The sequence below is a fragment of the Cervus canadensis genome, chromosome 4, assembly GCF_019320065.1.
Source record: "Cervus canadensis isolate Bull #8, Minnesota chromosome 4, ASM1932006v1, whole genome shotgun sequence".
Taxonomy (NCBI): domain Eukaryota; kingdom Metazoa; phylum Chordata; class Mammalia; order Artiodactyla; family Cervidae; genus Cervus; species Cervus canadensis.
Window position 1 is genome coordinate 15,903,585 of NC_057389.1, and position 22,714 is coordinate 15,926,298.

Here is a 22,714-nt window from a genome sequence, read left to right on the forward strand (position 1 = left end):
GTCGTTTCAGTGGTGCCCAACTCTTTGCGACCCCATGGACTATAGTCCGCCAGGCTCCTCTGTCCATGGGGATTCCCCAGGCAAGAATACTGGAGTGGGTTGTCATGCCCTCCTCCAGGGGACCCTCCCAACCCAGGGATCGAACTCGTATCTTTTACTTCTCCTGCATTGGCAGGTGGGTCCTCTACCACTACTGCTACCTGGGAAGCCCAAGCCAAACTTCATAGTTACTTCTTACTTTTACCTACGGTTTGCTGTGTCTGACAACCTTTGTACTCTACCAGATTTATTTCTATAAAGGTTATATATTCTATTTCATCTTTTTATTATGACCTACTTAAATTTGTATATAAAGTGTTACTTTTATTTATAAATGGTGAAGGATACCAATATGAGAACTTTGGGGAAGGTCTCTTTTTTGACCCAGCTTAAAGTTCTTACCAGGGATTCCCTTGTGGCTCAAGATGGTAAAGAATCTGCGTGTAGTGCCAGAGACCTGGGTTCAGTCCCTGGGTCGGGAAGATCCCCTGGAGAAGGAAATGGAAACCCACTCCAGTATTCTTGCCTGGAGGATCCCATGGACAGAGGAGCCTGGTGGGCTACAGTCCATGGGATCGCAAAGAGTTGGACACAACTGAGCAACTAACATACACACAAGGCTCTCATCTAGCTTTATATTCTTCTAAGGAAGTGCTACTTTTCATTTATTAAAAGCAAATGCCTATATGGCAAAAACCACTACAATATTGTAAAGTAATTAGCTTCCAGCTAATAAAAATTAAAAAAATAATAAATAAAATTATGATGAAAAAAAAAAGCAAATGCCTTGAAGCATTTCAATGCTGTGTCCTCCAGAGTACCTAATTATAGGATGAACTGAGTAAATGTTAACTTGGAAAGATAATCTCTTTCTTCACGTATTTTTAGATTGAAAATGAGTATTGATTAATGGTATCAAAGTAAACTACTTTAAATACAAAACTCTGTAAATGAACTCCTAGGTTACTGTGTGCCCATTTCATGCTCTCTGAGTTCATTTGTTTCATCTCCATCATAGTTAACACTCAACTAAATTTAGTGTAAGTTTTTTCTACATTATTATATTTGGTACAATAAGCTTTGAATAAAGCATTTACTATTGTGTTCTAGAATATTGTTTTTTAAATGATAAATATTCTGCTTCTCATAGAGTACTTCTCAAGTATAATTTTATTCTTTATTAGTATGTAAAAATGTACTGCCAATTTTATGTTTTTTAAAGCATACTTATCAGTTGGGTATTATTCCCTTTCTTTGCCCTTCAAAATGACTGTTTCCAGTGAGTTAGGGTCAGTACAAATATCCATGGTCTGTGCTTTCAAAACAGCATATGACCTGCTAACCTATATGGGGTTCTCCCTGGTGGCTCAGCAGGAAAGAATCTGCTTGCCAAGTAGGAGACACACGTTCGATCCCTGACCCAGGAAGATCTCCTGGAAAAGGAGAAGGTAACCCACTCCAGTACTGTCGCCTGGGAAATCCAATGGACAAAGCGGAGCCTGGCAGGCTACAGTCCACGGGGTCACAAAAAGTCAGACACAACTTAGCGACTGAACCAACAGCAACAACCTATGTAGAACCTTTAAATCTTGGGTTTACTGCCAAACACAGAATTCCCATGAGATTAGCAACTATGCTTAATTCATTTTTGTAGCCCCAGCACCTAGAACAGGGGCCTGGCCGTCAGAAGATCATCAATCAGTGTTGAGAGTGAATAGAAAGGCAGGCAAGTAAGTCAGGGTTCTCTGGTTTTCGAGTGATTGAAAAAGTCAGCATGAACCAAATAGGGATTTATTGGCTCAAATAGCTGAGATGTCCAGGACTCCAGACTTGACGGGATCCGAGATCTCCCCAAGCATTGTAAGAACTCTGCTTTTCTCTCTGTCTGTCTGCCCTGGACTCTGCCGTTCTCTACATTGGCAGGTTCCCTGCGTGCGGAGGTGAAAGGGACCTCCAGCAGTTTCAGACTTACATCACTCTCACAGCTGGCCTTCTCTGGGAGAAAGCGTCTCTGTAGAGAGCTTCAGCACAAGTCCCAGGTCTGACCCTCTGGGTCTCAGTGGTCTGGCTTAGATGACCGCGTATCCCTGAAATCATCTCTTTGCCCAGGGAGACAGTGTATTCTGGCCATGCCTAGCTCAAGGACAGCCCCACTGGGGTCCGCTCCACCCAGATCATATGTCCTAAGAATGGGAGTGATGGCTCATCAGAAAGATGCCTGCAACTGATCACTGTGTCAGGGAAATGTTTCAAAAAAAAGAATGGTAGCAGTTGGCGACAGACTGCAAATGCACAATACACTGTAAATTTTACTAGGTTACTGTCCTTCCAGTGAGCTATGCTCTCCTGGTAGTCCTGGTTATTTTAGGGGCTCAACAGAAGATTTTAGCCTTTGCATGGAGTTTTTAGACCTCTAATCTTGTAAGATATGCTAGGGGGAATAAATATATTCCCTGTCCTCAGTGTGAGAATATTAAAAACTTAAGCATCATTTTTGCCCTGAGTGTTATGTCCAGGACAGAATTATTTTCCTCTTAAAGATGAATCATGCTAGAATGGACCTCCTAGACCAAGTTCTGTTTAGCCTAACATTCGTTCCTGCCATTCCTGGTGATAGCTCTCTTAAGACACAGTGCCTAGACTTTCCCCCAGCAGTGCTCCCAGGCCTCCATCCTGGGGATGGAAGCTCCCCCAAGACAAGACAAATGAGTCCCTAATAATAGCCCCAAGTTCCATGAGAAAGTCAATTTTTCCGTTAACACAGTGTGTTCACACTGAGTTAAAATATGTCTTATGTTCATGCGGTCAGAAGTAGAAAAGTGAAGTCTCTCAATCGTGTCCAACTCTTTGCGACCCCATGGACTGTAGCCTACCACACTCCTCCGTCCATGGGATTTTCCAGGCAAGAGTACTGGAGTGGGTTGCCATTTCCTTCTCCAGGGGATCTTCCCAACCCAGGGATCGAAACTGGCTCTCCCGCATTGTAGGCAGATGCATTGTGAGCAGCCACCAGGAGAAGTAGAGTTGTACCCCAAACTCTAAACCCTAACAGCATACCTTCCTCTTCCTCCTCTTGATTTACAAATAGAAGATGGACTTGCCCATTGTCTGGGGCCCCTCTTACTCCTGAGATGGTCCTTCCTGCTGACCTTGACTTGTGTTGTCATTTCATGAATGCCTGGAGAAATTGTACTAATTAAAATGATTGGAAACTAAGGTTTTGCTTTAGCAGAATAAAATTTCAGTGAATATTCACAGGAGTTTGTTTTTGTTGTACTGAGATATTCATTATACTGAATAGCATATCAGTATGCTATCCTTATTTCGTATTATGAATGTTTCTGAATTTATTGGAAAAGATTAATTGACCTTTAAAGAATTTCTTGTCAATTATTACTTGAATACAAATAAGCTTTCACTAACTGTGATGGAATATATAGTTACAACTGAATAATATTGCTTTATTTATATTCTTACCTAAAAATTTATTTTTTCAATGTTCAAATCCAATTTAAAGTTGTTAAACTGTTAAAATTTTACCAGTCACCTGAAATTAGGAACCACTGAGGCATGTACTTAGTCTTTGACAGGGTTTCCTTAGTTTAACCATGTCTTTAGCCCGCTCAGGTGTAACTCAGGTTCTCCACTTTCATCCTCTCCTTTGATGCCCCTACAGCAGAAGGCATTTCCCAGAGAGTGGGTTCACCTCCTGCTGAAGCTTCAGTCTGATTGAATCTGGTTTTCTCAGTGCCTGGGGGACTTCTGCCTCCTCTGTGCCTTGCCTCAGGCACACTCATTGCCTGCCACCCATAGTCACGATCAACCTGATCAATGGACTGCATTCTTGGTAGGGGCAAGTGAATCACTCACACCCCTGGTTCTGGTTCAGAATCTCCATTATGTTTCTTGTATTGACCACAAGGCATAAATACAGGAAAATTGTTACTCTGATTAAGAGTGGACTTTTTATTTCTTTCCCTGATTGAACCAAAAAGAAGTCAGATGCTTTTTTCCCTTGTTTATTCTATTTTACATCTTGACAGGAAAAAAAGACTATCAGTTTCGAAATAAGTGGATTTTGCTCCCGGTTATAAAACTTTGTAAAACAAATATATCAGATATAGACTTTTTGTTTATTATTCTTTTAAAGAATTCTATCGTTCCTTCTGGTGTTTTTTTGTTTTGTTTTGTTTTGTTTTTGCCATTCACCTTGTTAACTCCCTGGATCTGTGGTTTGGTGTCTGACATTAATTTGGGAACATTCCCAGTCATTATTGCTTCAAATATTTCTTCTGTTCCTTTTTCTCTTCTCCTTTTGGTATTCCAATTACACTACAGGTAGGTACACTTGGCAGTTGTCCCGCAAGTTCTTGGATATTCTGTTCTTCTTGTTTTCAATTCTTTTTCTCTTTCCTTTTCAGTTTTGGAAGTTTCTGTTGACATAGCCTTAAGCTCAGAGAGTATTTCTTCAGCCATGTCCAGTCTATTAATGAAAATATCAAAGGCTTTCATTTCTGTCACTGTTTTTGATCTCTGGCATTTCTTTTTGATGCTCTCCCTCTTTTTTTTTTTTAGAATTTCTATCTCTTTGCATACATTACCCATCTGTTCTTGCATGTTGTCTACTTTTCCCATTAGATCTCAAAGCACATCAGTTATAGTTGTTTTAAATTCCTGGTCTGGTAATTCCAACGTCCCTGCTATATCTGAGCCTCCTTTCCACTCCTCATGCTTAAAAAAAAGGCAGAAATAGGCTTTTGTTTTGGAGAAGGAAATGGCAACCCACTCCAGTATTCTTGCCTGGAGAATCCCAGGGTCAGAGGAGCCTGGTGGGCTGCCGTCTATAGGGTCGCACAGAGTCGGACATGACTGAAGCAACTTAGCAGCAGCAGCAGGCTTTTGTTTTTGCTGATTTGTGTTCTGCAAACCATCTTCTCCTAGATCTTAACATATCTGCTGCCTTCACACCAATTATCTTTCTGCTCAAGGCTTACCTTGTTGAAGTGACTGATCCTTCTCTGCCAACTCAAGTTCTTCCCTCTCTTGTCAGTCACCCACTATCACATTAGCCTATTTTACTTTCTTCATATTTTTAGTTTTTAATATTATTTCTTCTCTTAGAGGCTTATTTTCTGTCTCTTCTCAGTAGTCCTCTTCTCACAGGACTGGCACAAAGGAGGTACTCAATAAATATTTAAGGACATAATGTGTTAACATTAGTTATTTGTAAGAGTTGGTATTATAGGCAATCTTTATATTTTTCAGAAATTTCCCAATATGTAAAAATAAACGTTGATTACCATTATAATCAGGGAAAATTATTAAAAATAATAAACCCTCATTCCTACTACATAGGTATGTTTGAACAATTATAATGCACATTGCATTTAAACACTATGAAAAAGCAAAATCATGATGGAATCACACATCTGTGTAGCAGCGTCTCCCAGCAGAGCCATTTAGAACAATACTGTATAAATATATATTTTTAATGTGATATTCATTGATGGGTTAAAAGTTATCTTGCAAATTCAACTGATTCATTCTCTGCCCTATTCATTATTTACGAAAAGACTTAACAATTAAAATCCAGCCCTTTGTAAGGAGATATTTCAGGCCTTGTATGGTGTTCCGCTTTTTGTTCCCGAAGTTCTGCTCCCATTTATTTCATGTAGCTCCCAAAGATGCTAAAAGCTTTTGTGCTTTAGCATGCTGCAAGAATGAGAGCTTCTTCCATTTATGGAAACTCTTTTAAAGCAGGCACATTTTCTCAAGTAAATTTTGAAACAGCTCTTTGCTTTTCTCCTTCTCACTTTCCTTTCTTGCTTCACATGCACTGTGTGTCCTTCTTTCTTTTCCTTCTCTACTTCTAAGATGCTCAGCAGGGCAGAAGCTGGTGTAGCCTGTATTGATTCTTCTTAGAAGTTTCTCTGTTGTTACCAACTGAAGTTGTACCAGTAGTAAGAGGTTTATTCCTTTTGTAAATGTGTAACTGTACCTAACTGAACAAACAATTGAGAATTTCTTTCTAGCCTACTTGAGAATGAAAAAGTTTGTTGGTGTTTTGTCCACCAATTCTAATGGGGTCACCAGTGTCCTCTTCAAGAAGTTGTTGACATACTTTACTTTTTTCCCTCCTGTAAAAAATTTCTCTCAAGTAGTCACAACATCACAGCAGTGGAAATACTGACTCTTGTGTGGCACAGATGGGACACTGGCATATGCTTTTCTAATTTTGCTTTGCCAGAAGAAGCCACATTTTAAATGTGTCTGTGTGTCTGTCTTCACTGTCCTTATGTTAGCTTAGTTCTCACTCTTGTCCCCATTCAGACTATCTGAGGTTCCACTTCTTTAAGTGTGACCGTCTTCGCCTTGGAGACCTTGTCAAACTTTCAGGGCAAGGAACCCATAGAACTCTCTGCCACCCTTTATGGCAAATCCACTGTTACCATTCCCCTAGCACCCCACCAATGTGATATGTCAATTATTTCTTCACTGAGTTTAAATATAGGGAAAGTCAAATAGGGTCATTGACTTAGGGCAGCCCCAATCCAGCATAATGTACAAAGAGCAGGGACTACTGCTTACTTTCCAATCAGTTATCCAGACACAAGTGTGTGACTGGCGGGAACAGAGTAAAGATGAGAGATCAGGACACCTTCTTTGCCTGAGGGCAACACTATAAAGTTGAAAGTGGTTTGGATGCAGTTATTTTCACAATTTCCTGAGTTCTCACTGCTCTACAAATAACCCAGCTTGGCGCTTCACTTCTGACCTTGCTATTCTGTCCCTTCCTCTGTGGTCTTTTCCTCCTAACTTTGATGGTGTTCTTGGCTCTCGCAATGCCTGGAAGGTGTTCATCAAACCAAATAAACAGAAACAAAAGCACCTCTGTATGCCAAACATCTTGAACTCCTTGCAGGAAATGTATTATAAAAATCTAACATGACTAATAAAATAAAAAGTAGTCTGCTTGGGAAGAACTAATCAGTAAGAGGGAAAGCAAAAAAAAAAAGTGCAAATACCAAGAATATTTTTTACAGATAACTTGGGAGTGGTTGTGTGGTTGTGTATTACAGAAAGAATAAAGGAATATTTAGAAAAAAATATGTATAGTGTATAGTGTTAATGAAAAATTTAGAAATTCTTAAAAATGGTAAGGCAAATGTTATACATGAGATGTTGAGAATTGCTCATAATTCCATATTTTATGTGATAAAGCAGAACTATGTTTGAATTTATAGTTCAGTACTTATCAAAATCAGATTATTAAGTTTTAGGCAAAGCAATGTATCATCTGCTTATGAAGAAATGTGTAGTGATTTTCACACCATATCTTCTCAGTCTCAAGTTATTTGTGTCAGGGATGTTTCCCAGTTTATATGTACAAACTATTTGACTATTTGAAAGTGAATTCTTTAAATTTTTTCCTTCAGTTTATTAAAGGGATATTGGTATTTTTAATTTGGTAATTCAGTGTTGCATAATTTACATGTTATGAGTCAAGACTCCTTTATAGAATCTATTAATGTTCCAGGAACAAAACATATCATTTATTAATTTACTTGGTAATTATTTAATGTTTTTATAAAGTTAAAAAACCATTTATGATCTTGAGGGGATTACCGTTTAGTGGCATAGAGATAAAATTGGGAAAAAAGATAAAAGTTCTAGGGTATAACTTGATCAGCTTTATCTTGTAGAAAATTCATGTGGGCTGAGCAGAAATAGAAGACAGCAGGCAAGGGAAACAGTAAGAGGCTACCCCAGTTGTAGTTTTATGTGTAACCCTATCCCCAAAGCTTAAAGACTGAAGACGGCATCAGCCATATATTTTGTTCATTCTTGCATACGTTGGGCAGGGCTTGGTAAGATCAGATTGTCTCTGCTCTGTGCATATCACTTAACTGAGGACTAGAGGACCTTCTTTCAAGATGGTTTATTCAAATATCTAGAAAGTTGGTGCTGGCTATTGACTGGAAGCTCAGCTGCAGCTATAGCCCTAGTTTTTCTCCGTATGGGTGTCTGTATGGGGTACTTGCCCTTGTGGTATGGTGACTGGATTCTAAGAGCAAGCCCAGGAGAGAACCAGATGGTCCCTTACCAGCTTTTATGACCTATTCTCAGAAGTCACATAGCATCACATCTGCTGTAGTCACAGTCTTGCTCAAGGTCAAGGAATCTCTCATCACCTGCAGATGGGAGGCGTGTCAGTCACATTGTGAGAAAAGCATGTGTAAAGGGAGATTTTTTTGTGTGCTTCTTTGGAAAATACAATCTTCTGTAATCTACCATGCATCTACAACTCTCATCGTCTTCACATGCCAAATATATTCTTCTTCCCCAAGACCCTCAAATCTAAACACCCACTAGTTAGTTGTCATTTAAGGTCCTAGTGAAGGTTAGACTCCTTCAGTGTAGTTCTTTTAGCACAGCTCTTAAATCTAAGGAACTGTGAACATAAAAGACAAGCTGTCTGCTCCACCGTTTCCTACTCTCTTCTCTTTTTTTAAGCTTTATCGATGTGTAATTGACAAATAGAGATTATGTGTATTTAATGGTATACAATATGATATTTTGATGCATGTATACATTAAAATGATATCACAATCAAACTAATTAACACATCAATCACCTCACATAGTTACTTGTCTTGAGTGTGGTGGGAACATTTAAGATTTACTTTTTAAGCAAATGTAAAATATACACTATAGTATTATAAACTATAGTTACTATGCTGTACTAGATTTCCAGAACTTATTTATCTTGTATAAGTGAAACTTTGTATGCTTTGACCAACATTTTCCCATTACCCCCACTCCCCACATTAGCCAATTTTCAATAACAAGACAGACATAGATAAACTGCTATAGACACATCTAAAGAGGAGAAAGCAAGAAGCATGTAGTAGTAACCACCGCAGAGCAATTTAGAAACTTAACTAGGCTTATGCTGCCATGTTCTTCATTAAAGTATATTCCTACTGCTGGCAGCTGTCTTGTCCAGCAATTGTGTGTATGTGTGTGTGTGTATGTTTGTCTGGTTTTGGAATCAGAGTAATGCTAGCTTTGTAGAAGTGTTCTTTCCTCTTCAGTTTTTGCAATAGTTTGAGAAGGATACACGCACACACACACACGCACACACACACACACACACACACACACACACACGAATGTTTGGTAGAACTCACCTGTGAGCCTATCTCATCCTGAATTCTTTTTGTTGGCAGTTCTTTTTATTGCTGATTCAACTGATTCAATTTTATTACTGACAATTGATCTCTTCATTCTTTTTGATTCAGTCTTGGGAGACTGTACTTTTCTAGAAATTTATCCATTTCTTCTAGGTTTCCATTTTGTTGGTGTGTAATCATTCATAGGAATCTCTTATGATTCCTCTGTTTCTGTGGTGTTAGTTGTAAGTTTTCTTCTTTCATTTCTGATTTTATTTCTCTTTATCTGGATGAATTTGGCCTAAGATTTACCAATTTTGCCTATCTTTTCAAAGAACCAATTCTTTGATTCATTGATCTTTTCTATTTTTTTTACTCTATTTATGCTCTTATCTTTATGATTGCTTTCCTTCTACTAACTTTGGCTTTTGTTCTTCTTTTTCTAGTTTATTTAAGTGTAAGTTTAGATTGTTTATTCAATTTTTTTTTCTTTTTTCCTGAGGTAAGCTTATATCACTGTAAACTTCCCTGTTAGACTGCTTTTGCTGCATTCCATAGATTTTGGACCATTGTGGTTTCATTTTCATTTGTCTCTAGATATTTTTTGATTTTCTTTTTGATTTATTCAATGACCCTTTGGTTGTTTAGTAGCATATTGTTTAGCCTCCAATTGTTTGTGTTATTTGCAGTTTTTTTCTTGTTCTAGTCTCGTATTTTCTGATTGTAAAAGATGCTTGATATGATTTCAGTCTTCTTAAATTTATTGAGACTTGTTTCATGTCCTAGCATGTGACCTATCCTAGAGAATTTTCCATGTGCATTTGAAAAGAGTGCCTATTCTGCTGCCTTTGCAAGAAATGTAAACATATTTCTATTAAGTGCATATGATTTGATGTGTTATGTTGACTTTCTGTCTGGATGGATGTATGACTTTCTGTCCACTGATACGAGATATTAAAGTTATTGGAAGGACTGATGCTGAAGCTGAAACTCCAGTACTTTTGCCACCTCATGAGAAGAGTTGACTCACTGGAAAAGACTCTGATGTTGGGAGGGATTGGGGGCAGGAGGAGAAGGGGAAGACAGAGGATGAGATGGCTGGATGGCATCACTGACTCGATGGACATGGGTTTGGGTGGACTCCAGGACAGGGAGGCCTGGCATGCTGAGATTCATGGGGTCACAAACAGTCAGACACGACTGAGTGACTGAACTGAACTGAATACTGTGTTACTATCAGTTTCTTCCTTTATACCTGTTGATATTTGCTTTATGTGTTGAGGTGCTCCTGTGTTGGCTACATATATTTTACAGTTGTTACATCTTCTTGGATCGATCCTTGATCATAATGTAACGTCCTTCTTTGTCTTCTGTCACAGTGTTTGTTTTAAAGTCTGTTTTGTCTGATCTTGGTGTTAATATCCCAGATTTCCTTTCATTTCCGTTTGCTTGGGAGACACTTTCATTCCCTCACTTTCAGTCTGTGTGTCTTTAGATTGGAAGTGAGTCTCATAGCAGCATATACTTGGGTTTTGGATTTTTACCCATTCATCCACGTTGCGTCTTTTAAATGGAGCATTTTGTCTATTTACATTTAAAGTATTTATTGATAGGTATATACTTATTGGCATTTATTAATTATATTCTGGGTGTTTTGTAACTCTGTTTTTATTATTTTGTTCTTCTTTTGCTTTCTTCACTTGTGATTTAATAACTATCTTCAGTGTTACATTTGGATTCCTTTCTTTTTGTATGTGTGTGTCTATTCTAGATTTTTAGACTGTGGTTACCATTAAGTTCATACATAGCATCTCTATATATAAATGATTACTTTAAGTTGATGATCTCTTAAGTTCAAACTCATTTGAACAACCTGCATTTTTATTCATCACCCCCATATTTAATGTTTTTGACATCATATTTTACATCTTTTTGTTTTGTGTATTCCTTAATTACTAATTGTGGATATAGATGATTTTAGTTTTGTTTTTTAACCGGTTAATCAACTACCTGTACTGTATGTTTGCTTTTACCAATAATATTTTACCTTTTGCAATTTTTATATTTCAGTTGTAATCTTTTCTGTTTAGAGAAGTCCCCTTAACATTTCTTGCATACCTGATTTATTGGTGCTGAACTCTTTTAGTTTTTGCTTGTCTATGAAACTGTTTATATCTCCTCCAGGTCGGAATAATAACCTTGCCAGGTGGAGTATCCTTTGTTGTAGATTTTTTTCCCTTTCTTCACTTTGATACAGTCACTTCCTCTGGCCTGGAAAGTTCCTGCTAAAAAGTCAGCTGAATGTCTTATGGAAATTCTCTTGCATATAACTAGTTGCTTTCCTTTTCTAGTTTTTAAGATTCTCTCCTTGTCTTTAATTTTTGCCATTAATACTGTAAGTTTTCTTGGTGTGAACTTCCTTGGGTTCATCTTATTTGGGACCCCATGCTTCCTAAATGTGTGTTTCCTTTCCCTAGTTAGAAAGGTTCTCAGCTATTATTTCTTCAAGTAAGTTCTTCGCTCCTTTCCTTCTCTCTCTACTCCTCTGAGAATATATTGTAAAACTTAGTATACTTGATGTTGGGCCAGTGGTATTGCAAAATATCTGCATTAAAAATTTTTTTTTCTGTTTGTTGTTGTTGTTGCTCAGTCACTCTGTTGTGTCTGACTCTTTGAGACCCCGTGGATTGCAGCATGCCAGGATTCCCTGTCCTTCACCATCTTCTAGAGCTTTCTCAAACTCAAACTCATGGTGATGCCATCCAACCATCTTGTCCTCTGTCGTCCCCTTCTCCTCTTGCCCTCAACCTTTCCCAGCATCAGGGTCTTTTCTAATGAGTTGGCTCTTTGCATCAGGTGGCCAAAGTATTGGAGTTTCAGCTTCAGCATCAGTCCTTCCAATGAATATCCAGGACTGATCTCCTTTAGGATGGACTGCTTTGATCTCCTTGCTTCCAAGTTGCTGTCAAGAGTCTTCTCCAGCACCACAGTTCAAAAGCATCAATTCTTCAGCACTCAGTCTTCCTTATGGCCCCACTTTTACATCCGTACATGACTACTGGAAAAACCATAGCTTTGACTAGACAGACTGTTTTTGGCAAAGTAATGTCTCTGCTTTTTAACATGCTGTCCAGGTTTGTCATAGCTTTTCTTCCAAGAAGCAAGTGTCTTTTACTTTTATGGCTGCAGTCACCATCTACAGTGATTTTGGAGCCCCTAAAAATAAGTCTCTCACTGTCTTCACTGTTTCCCCATCTATTTGACATGAAGTGATGGGACCAGATGCCACGATCTTTGTTTTTTGAATGTTGAGTTTTAAGCCAGCTTTTTCACTCTCCTCTTTCACTTTCATCAAGAGGCTCTTTAGCTCCTCTTCACTTTCTGCTATCTGCATATCTATTCTGCTGTCTATTCACATCTGCATATCTGAGGTTATTGATTTTTCTCCTGGCAATCTTGATTCCAGCTTGTGCTTCATCCAGCTAGGCATTTCGCATGATGTACTCTGCATCTAAGTTAAAAAAAAAAAAGCAGGGTAACAATATATAGCCTTGAAGTATTCCTTCCCCAGTTTGGATCCAGTCTGTTGTTCCATATCTGGTTCTAACTGTTGCTTCCTGACCTGCATACAGGTTTCTCAGGAGGCAGGTGTGGTGGTCTGGTATTCCCATCTCTTTAAGAATTTTCCACAGTTTGTTGTGATACACACCATCAAAGGCTTTACCACAGTCAATAAAACAGAAATAGATGTTTTTCTGGAACCCTGTTGCTTTTTCTATGATCCAACAGATGTTGGCAATTTTATCTCTGGTTCCTTTGACTCTTCTAAATCCAGCTTGAACATCTGGAAGTTCTCAGTTCATGTACAGTTGAAGCCTAGCTTGGAGAATTTTGTGTATTACTTTGCTAGCATGTGAAACTAGTGTAATTGTATGGTAGTTTGAACATTCTTTGTCAAACTCATGTCAAATTCATGTCATTGCCTTTCTTTGGGATCGGAAGGAAAACTGACCTTTTCCAGTCCTTTGGCCACTGCTGAGTTTTCCAAATTTGCTGGCATATTGAGTGCAACAATTTCACAGCGTCATCTTTTAGAATTTGAAATAGCTCAACTGGAATTCCATTACCTCCACTAGCTTTGTTCATAGTGATGCTTCCTAAGGCTAACTTAACTTCGCACTCCAGGATGTCTGGCTCTAGGTGAGTGATCACACCATCGTGGTTATCTGGGTCATGAAGATCTTTTTTTTAAAGTTCTTCTGCGTATTCTTGCAACCTCTTCTTAATATCTTCTGCTTCTGTTAGGTCCATACCATTTCTGTCCTTTATTGAGCCCATCTTTGCATGAAATATTCCCTTGGCATCTCTAATTTTCTTGAAGAGATCTCTAGTCTTTCCGATTCTATTGTTTTCCTCTATTTCTTTGCATTGATCACTGAGGAAGGCTTTCTTATCTCTCCTTGCTATTCTTTGGAACTCTGCATTCAAATGGGTATATCTTTCCTTTTCTCCTTTGCCTTTTGCTTGTGTTTAACTTGGGTAATTTTCTCTACCTGGTCTTTTAGTTCACTGATCCATTGCTTTCTAATGTCTAACCTACTGTTTATTCCTTGTAATGTATATTTCATTTGTTATTGCATTCCTCATCTGTTCGGACCTTCTTTATGCTTTTTAACTTTATGTTAAACTTCTCATATCTTCCAGTTTATTGAGGATCTCTATTATCATTACCTGGAACTCTTCATGAAATAAGTGGCTTATCTCCACCTTGGGGTTTGTTTGTTTTTTTTTCCTCTGAGGTTTTGTCTTGTTACTTCCTTTGGAACATATTCCTCTGTCATCATTTTGATTGATTCTCTGGTTTATCCTCTGACTTGTCTCTATGTGTTAAATAGGTCAGTTATATGTCCTGATCCTGGAGAAGTGGCCCTACGTGGGAGATGTAGTCTGGTTGCACATTCCCCTCTCTCACCAGATCTATATGTGTTAGGGGCACTGACTATGTGGGCTGCATGGGCTCTTCTGTTGTGTCAGGGCAGACTGCCGTTGGTGTGCAAGCAGGCAGGGCTGGCCCTCAGCCTGGTTGGCTGCGAAAGCTGCTGCATGCAGTGGCTGCTTACCTGCTGGTAAGCAGGGCCAGATCCCGCGCATCCGGCTCTGCAGCCCTGGAGTGGGTAGTCCTGGGGCTGGTTCTGACTTGCTGGTGGGAAGGGCTGGGTCCTTGGGTGGCTAGCTGTGGAGGCTGGGGAATTCCCTGGTGCTGCCCTGATAAGAGTACTTAGATTTTTAAAACCTGCTCTTTGAACAACCATGGAATCTTGCCTCAAAAATTACCTTGAAATTCCTAAAATTGTTTTATGCAATGGAGACAATGCAAGGAAGAGTGGCAGTAGAAAGAGAATGAAAGAGAAATATGAAGGGGCCCCAGGTGAGGGGCCTGAGTGTGGGGGGTGTGAGAATTCTGAGGCATAAACCGAGGCAAGCAATAATGTTAGGGGAGTAAGCTATGCTTTGATGACCAGACTACATGAATTGTGTAAGTGAAGATGGTGGGAGTGTTGCAGAGAACAGAGAACTAAAATAAAGAAAGCTTTGTAGATGCTGTTTCTTTTCGTTGAGAGCCAGTTTTATGAGCTGGTTCCGAAGAATGCTATGTCTCTCAAGATGTCAGGTTCTGGAATGAGTTTATTAACTTAATCAAACAGTAAAGACCATAGGGGAATGAAACAGATCTTACACTTAAGCAGATCTTCTGAATTCAGGATTGACTTAACATTTTAGACTCTGTCTAAGAGGGTCTAAATTGGACTGTTTTACTGGTATAGGAACCAACGAAGACCTTTTCTCACTAGTTAAATAAAAGAGTTTCCTTCACATTTACTGCATGAGTCAGAAGGTGTTATTTTTATCAAATCAATTCTGAAGTATTATTTTTAATAAAACTCAGAAATTTGTGAATTTGAAAGTTCCATTTTAAGTTTAGCAGAAAGTTTGGTTTCAAGTAGGATGTATCTACATCAATTTCCTTATGTTCAATGCACTTTTATTCTGAAATTAAGCTTGTTCAATATCTACGAAAAAAATGACCTTTAAATTAAACTCTGAAATATTTGTTCATCTAAGATTTCTCAAAGGTAATCCTATTTTTACTTCCTAGGATTTATAAATGCAGAAATAAAAAGTATTCCTTTAATTTCTTCTGCAGAGTGAGGGGGAAAAAGTGTAGAATTAAATTTGTCACCTTCCTTGGATATGTCTCCTAAGAATAATTGAATCTCAGCCTGTAGTATTTTATGGTGGCTACTTGCTTCATAATTCTGGGATATAGAAGAGTTACAGTTTTTCTAATTGGTATACAATAAAGAGAAGTGATATGGCATAAATTTTTTTACCTTGTTTTTATACCTCTCCTTCTGAAAAATTGCACTTACAGCAGTATAGAAATTAACATTTGAAATTGAAATCTTCATCATTTCTTCCAAGGGAACATTGTAGGAGTAGCAGAGGACTGAAAGTGTGGACTCTGGAGCGAGACTGCCTGTGTTTGAATCCTGGTTCAGCCATCTACTAGCTGTATAATCTTGGGCAAGTTACTTAACTTCTCTTTGCCTCAGTGTCCATATCAGAACAGGAGTGTTTTTGTGCCCACTTCACACTGTTATTTTAAGGAAGAAATTAGTTAGTATTGGTAAAGTACTTAGAACAGTGCCCAGCATATAAGTACATAGTGCATGTTTGGTGTTAAAAACAATGAAGTGAAATAAAGTATACAGGCAACAGAGTGCAGTGTCTAAGGGTGTGGATTCTAATCCCAACTCCACTGCTTGTTACCTGTGTAAATGTGGTCAGGTTGCTTAACTTCCTTAGGCCTCGGTTTCCTCCGTTGTAAAATAATTGCTGAAGATAGTATTAGCTTCTCAGAGTTTCTGAGGATTAAACAGGATGGTCTTTAGCAAGCACACAGCGCAACATCTGTTTCCTCGCACTGATGATTACAAATAAGTGTTAACATTTCTGTGCATACTCTGTCTGTGTTCTTGGGTTTTTTTCTCTTTGATTCTCCACTTCACACTTCTAGGTCATTTCTGGACCTTCATAGGACCAGATAAGGATCCTCTATAAGGTATGGCCATGGGGGCAGAGTGAGGGTAAGTGTGGTTGTAAGATAAATTACTTAAACTCCCATGAGGTCTTGCAGGGTGGACTTGTGTTAGGGCATTTGTCACTCTCTGTGGTATGGTCCAAGACCTTATGGGCCCAGAAACCAGAGCTGTCTGCAGTCCTGGAGCCCATCTGTCCCCTAGAGCTGGGCTTATATTAACAGAGTTCAAATGACTGATGTACAGAAGCAGAATGCCAATGTTTCCCTTCACAGCGAGAAGTGAAACCGCTGGGGTGTGGTAGCTCATGTTCCCACCCAAGTGCTTTTTGTCCCTGGAGACAGGCCACCTCTCTCACCAGGCTGCCAACTTACTAACCTTTAGTTAGTTAGTTGACATAGGAGACATGGTTGATTAGGAGACATAGTTGCTGAGTAGATCCTCAGGTTCCCTCAGCCTTCCAGCAAGTTCTCCCTGAAGTCATGTAAACAGAATACCAAATTCTAATCAGAGAGTAAAGTGATGGAAAGTAGCACATGGAGTCGGAAGACAGTTGGTTCTCAGGCTCATAGGTTTAATGAAATTAAAGGCAGATTTATAATAAAAGGGGCATGCCACCAGCCCAGAGCACCCTATCTCAGCTTTTGAATGATCATGGACTATGCTTGCTTCTGAGGTTGCTTTGTACCTGTTTCTTGGTCTGGACTGTCTTCCTGTTGGCAGAATCAGTTTAGAGCATGGTCATATCTGAGAATCTGAGACTGGCACTTCGATGGGCACATCTGGCCTTCAAAAGCTTTAGTTTGTCTCATACTATAGAAAGGCAAAGATTTAAAATTCAGGAGTATTCACATAACTTTAAAAAATTGGAAAAAATATTTGAAAAATCCAGAGATCTAGCCTTCCTGGGCCCTTCCCACATGAGGTCAATTCTCTGGAGCCGAGTAGAGACTGTCCCCTGTAGATGAGGCTTGAGCGCTGTCTTTCAGTCCTTTCTGCCTGGTCCCCACCAGGTCCATGACATTGACTCACATTACCTAGTGGTAATGTGCATGCCTCAAAGCATTTGAATTTGTATCGTTCTGACAATTAAGCTTGCCTTTCTTATTTTTGTGCTCTGACCTTCTGTGTTTTTATTTCAAAGGTTTATTCTCAAATGGTAGTCTTATTTTCTCATTTCCAGATTCATTTTAATGTCAGCCCTCCAAATAACTAATTGCAAACATGTTTGAGTTTGTAAGTCCTAGAGGTTACAGTGATAGAAGACTCAAATGTAAAGCTCATAGCTTCAAGAAAGTGGATGCCCTTAATCTTTCCACAGGAAATAGGTGGCGCTGCCTGCCACCCTTCTCTGTTTCTAGATCAAGAGTCCTTTCTTCCTCCTGGGTGAAGAAATTAACTACTCTCATATTCTGTACTTTTAAAAATGCTCTAGATATTACCTGCATTGGAAGAAAAATAGTAGGAACATTTTATTTACAAAAGTGATAAATATGCATGCTTGGTTTACAGATGTATTTACCATGGAATTTCTTTAAGGAATAAGAGATTATTTTTAGCTTCAATATTACAAATTATTAATAATCAGGTACGGGAAGCTTTGCCATTTGTTGTGATTCTTAAGAATTGCAGGCTTTTTGGTAACTGTCTCTGATGAATGCAGGAAAATGTCATTATATAATTGGATTATTGATTGTAGAAAGAAATTAGCTTTCCCAAGGAAGTGTATTTCTTTTCCCAATGAATAACTTGCTCCTTAATTCCTATTAATCTTCTAAATAGGATTAATTTATGAGTGATATATTTGGGAAAATAGATTTGCTTGAGAAAAGAGAAATGTCAGTTGTAGATCTTCCTATATCTCACAGGTCTATAGTACTACAAATTTAACTACTTGGTATTTTGAATAATCCTTAGGGTGCAAGGTAATAACATATTCTCTTCTCTCTGCTTCATAGCATCTTGTAGAGGTCTCTTATAATAACATTTACTCCATCTTAATTAAACTACTCCTAAATTAAATAATGAATTATCACAATCTCTAGCACATGGTTATTTCTCTATTTCATCATCATCATCTACTTATAAGTTTTTTTCCTCAACTAGACTTCATATTTCTTGATTACAAGGATTACTTCAAGTATGTTCTCTCTTAAGGATTGCTTCAAGTGTGTTCTCTCTAACACAGTGTGGGGCACATAGCAAATACTCAGTAATTGATGAATTGAACTCATTGGAAATAGAAGTTCTTCTCAGATCCCTTTAAGATGTGCAATCTGACATTATTGCTGGGAATGCTTCAGGAATAATGGCTGAATTTTCACCATTCTTTTGACTCAAGAAATATAGATAAGTAACTGAAAAAAAATAAAGTTTTAAATTAAAAAAACGTAAAATTTAAAAATAATAAACCACTAGCAGTTTTATAAACAATGATAAAACAAACTACACTCTGAAAAGTGATTTCTATAGTTCATATAATTGACAAAGGAGTTGAACTGTGGTATATGAAGACCGTCCAAAAGTAAGTAAAAGAAAAACAACCTATTAGGGAAGAGGCCAATAATAATTAGATCAGATGCTCAACTTCAGCAGTAGTTAGGGAAACCAAAATTAAAACCCTGAGATTCTATACCAGTCACAAACAAATGACAAAAATGTCAGAGTCTGGAATATCAGTATTGTGGAGATAGTAGGAATCTAGAGAAAGCAAGACTCTTGTACACTGCTGGCTGAATTGTAAATTGTCTAATTATGTTGGGATGTCATTTGACGGTATCCAGTAAAGGTGCAGCTGTGCATATCCAATGACTCTACAATTCTATCCCTTCTTATTACAATCCTGTCCACCGCTGGAGAAGCTCTTGCACATGTACAAGAATTAAGAGTAGCTTAATAGTAGCAAAAGGGGCTTCCTTGGTCCCTGTAGTTGGGACCGATGGTTGGGACTCTGTGCCTCCAATGCAGGGGGGTACCAGTATGATCTCTGGTTGAGGAACTAAGATCCCACATGAAATAATATTAAAAATTAAGGAAAAATTGTAGCAATAAATTAGAGGTAACCTAAATCTACCAATAGGGGAATGGGTGTATGAATTGGAATGCTAAAGAGCAATTAAAAAGATTACACTGTCTAGAACTATTAATATATAAAACTTCAAGATAATGCTAAGCAAAAAATAAAACTAAAAATTAAAGCATCTACATGTCATGCTACAATTTTATGAAGCTTAAAACATGCAAACAAGTATCTTATTTATGGATAAACACATGTTTAATGGAAATATAAAAAAGATGCATGGGAATGATAAAAGATAATCCTATAGAGTGTTTACCTAAGGAGGAAATGGCATAGGCAGGAGCATATGGTGGCTTTAATTGTATCTGTAATGTTTTATTTCTTCCAGGAAATCTGACGCAAATTTTGCATTATGTTAAGATTTTCAAGAGAGTCAACAGACTCTGTAGGAGGTTTCAGTTATCAGGATAAGTAGGCTTTGAGAATAAAATAGAGCGGTATACTCACTGCCTGGCAAATACATCAGTGTGGCAGCACTGTGTAAATTCCAATCCCGGTTAGCTTTACTAAACTTGAAAAGGGCCTGACTCCTGTCTCAGACTCTGAGTACCATTAGCTGTGTGATTTTCAAGGAAGGAATACTGTGGAAACCCAGGGGAATACAAAAGCATGGGTGGTACCTAAGATAATGTGAAGATTTTTGAGGACTTGATCAAGCCGGGAAAAAACAAACAACCAACCAACCAAGGTTTAGATTTTATACTGGAATGGGTAGCCATTTCCCTTCTCAGGGGATCTTCCCAACCCAGGAATCAAATCTGGGTCTTCCGCATTGCAGGCAGATTCTTTACCATCTCAGCCACCAGAGAAGCCCCAGTTAGGAAAGCAATTCTGCCCAATTCAGAGACCAGAAGCCTTTCATTGAGCAAATAATAGGCCAGTTTATTTACAGTGATCCAAGACTGACTAAATTAATGTAAGGCATCTTATTATTAATATTTGGCTGTCGATATGTTGACAGTTGAATAAATCAAAGCTATATTTTTATGAAGTCAATAAAAGAGCTTTCAGGAGGCCAAGAGAAAAAAAAAATCAAAGACCTTAGCCAATCTCAGAAGGTGCCCTGGAGGGCCTCTTGTAGCTTGCTGTGGGTTCCTGTGTCTCTCGGCACTCTCTTTGTCTCTCTTGACATATCTTCTAGTCAGACTGAAAAATTAGATAATGCATAAGTTTGGACTGATGAAGACTGGAGAGAGTGGTAGAGAAAAGCACTCTTATTTCTGTTACTTTGCTTTAAAAAAAAATAAGAGTAGTCCATTTAGAGTGAGAATAATGTAGTACACTAGAGAAATATAAAATATCAAACATTTCATTTTAAAGAGTAACATGTTCTTTTCAGTTTACCTAAGGGGTATACAAATTCACTTTCATTTTATGAGATTGGTGCAATAGATAAACTAAGTGAAATGACTGGCTCTCTCCTTTTCCTCCTCCAGTCACTCTCTTATTTCAAATCTCTTTTCCTAGACTTGACCATTTGTCCACAGTTGGTATGCAGTCATCCAGGTCCTTTTCTGTGACTTTGTATATAAAACTTTATGTACCCATAACTGGGATAATGTATTTTTCTGAAACATGTTATTTCTATCGAATGTCTTTTAGGGATCTTCGCATGTCAGTGCATCTAGATAGCCTTTTTATTTTTATTAATTAGCTACATAATATTCCTTAGTACAGTTAACTCATTGTTTAACACTTAACTCTTCATGGCCTATTGCAAAGTTTCTGGTTGTTTACTACTACAAAAAGTTCTGCAGCGAATATTCCAGTACATCCATCATTACGACAGAGGGCAAATGTGATTTAATGAATGGCAAGATTTAGAAACTGCAGTAGCATTGGCCAGAATTTTCTTTTCTCATCTTTGTTTTTTTCCCTTGGGTGGCCTCATTTTCAGACAACCTCACTTTGTGTGGTAGCAAATATGTCAACGAGCAGTTCCACACTTACATTCTATCGACTTTATAGCCTCTCTCTCAATATCAGCAGAAGTGCCGGAGTGGCTCTTGCTTCACCAGCTTAGGTCCTGTGTCCATTCTTGACCCTGTCACTGTAGTTCTGTGGGTAATTTATACTGATCAGTCAAGCCTGGGTCACATGCCCACTTGCGAGGCTGGGTCAGCATAACATAAACCACGCAGATTGAGAGGGAGAGTGGAATGGGTGGTTTGCTAGATAAAAATCAGGATTATGATACTAGAAGGAGAAGGTATGTGTGCTGCTCAGGCAAATATATAATTGTCACTACAAATGTCTTATAGATAGTGGGTTTTTTTATGTTTTTGTGAGTAGAAGATGGACTTACTAATGGTATCCAGATTTATGTCTTAAGGACCAAAGGATTCTTATAAGTTTCATTCCAAATCTTTGCTAGAGTAATGAAACAAGTATTATTTATATATAATATTGTGTGTAAAAAGAAAACACATTATAGATTAAGGACCATTAACACTATAACAGAGAGATTGTTTTTCGGTTCAGGAAAGTGTTACCCAATGTATTTGCTAAATATTCAGTGATAATGATAGATGGTATCAATGACATGATAGACACCTAGTCTTAAAACACATTTGTTAATATTCTGTTATTTGCCAACCCTTAGTACAGGTTCTATAGTTTATTTATTCATTTATTAGACAATGTTTATTAAATTCTGCTATGGACTGGTCACCATGCCAGGGGCTGGGAATAAAATACTGACTACAACAAGTTCCCTGCTCTTAAGTTTCTTTCATTCTTGTTAGGGGCCACAGACTATCAATAAGTAAATAAACAAAGAAGAAAATTCCAGGTTGTGGTTTACCATGAAGGAAATATAAAGAACATGAGATGAAAAGTAACTGGGGAAGGTCATTTCAGGTAAGGTGGTAAAGGAAAGCCTTCTCTGAAGAGACAACATTTGAACTGCAACCTGAGGACTAAGAATGAACTCCAAATTCTAGACCTACGTTATGCAATATGGTAGCCACTAGCCATGTGTTAGCCATTGAGTATGCAAATATAGCTAGTTCAGATTAAAATGTACTCTAAATGTAAAATATACATTAGCTCCACAAGGCTAGTACAGAAATTGTAAAGTAATTAATTTTATATTGATTATAGATTAAAATGATAATATTTTAGATACATTAATATAAACATTATTAAAATTAAGTTTACATGTTACTTTTCCCTTCTATAATATGATTAAAATGTTTAAAATTGCATGTGTGACTCAATTTATCTTTCTGTTGAACAGTCCTGGTCTACTTGCTACTATTGATATGCATGTTTTCATCTTTTTGTTCTTGCTGATGGCAGTTGAATTTATGTAGTAGACTCTCC

General features: G+C 38.0%; 1 protein-coding gene across 10 annotated transcripts in view; it reads left to right on the forward strand.

The window, feature by feature from the left end:
• The window catches only part of MCTP1 (multiple C2 and transmembrane domain containing 1), a 558,463-nt gene that overhangs the window by 171,042 nt on the left and 364,707 nt on the right, over positions 1-22,714 (forward strand). The window lies entirely within an intron of this gene.